This window comes from Penaeus monodon, chromosome 24, assembly GCF_015228065.2.
Source record: "Penaeus monodon isolate SGIC_2016 chromosome 24, NSTDA_Pmon_1, whole genome shotgun sequence".
In the NCBI taxonomy this organism is placed as follows: domain Eukaryota; kingdom Metazoa; phylum Arthropoda; class Malacostraca; order Decapoda; family Penaeidae; genus Penaeus; species Penaeus monodon.
The window spans coordinates 13891107-13891676 of NC_051409.1; positions in this window are offsets into that span (position 1 = coordinate 13891107).

Here is a 570-nt window from a genome sequence, read left to right on the forward strand (position 1 = left end):
GCACGCACGCAAAAAGTCTTCAGGAAATGAAAACAAGAACAAACTAGAAGTCACCCTCGAACTACGACACACTCTGACCTTCGACCCATGACGTCACAACTCATCCCACGGGATAGCACCGCAATCAGACTCTTATTAAAATGTTCTTGCAAAATCATCTTTGAAAGCAATTTCTCTTTGCCTTTCTCGTCTAACATCAACATTATTAACCCTGCCTTTGCATATATTAACCAAGGATTGCAAAGATAGTCACCGTTACTTCATTTTTTAATATTCTTAATTTTTTATATATTCTTAAATAGCATGTTTGAAATAACTTCACATTCATAAAAGAAAAATGATGGTGTGTCCATCAAAATTCACAGAAATGACATCAAAACAGTTTGGAACATTTTGATTTTTTCCCCGAAGACTATAAACATCATGATATTTCATAATATATGCATTTCGATCACACGCCTGTTTATCCCACGGATTTTCTTCTACTTTTTTGTTGTTGTTATTCCTCGTGATCTAATTGTTTTTTTCTATGATATTTTATATGATAGAGAATGAAACAAAGATATGAGC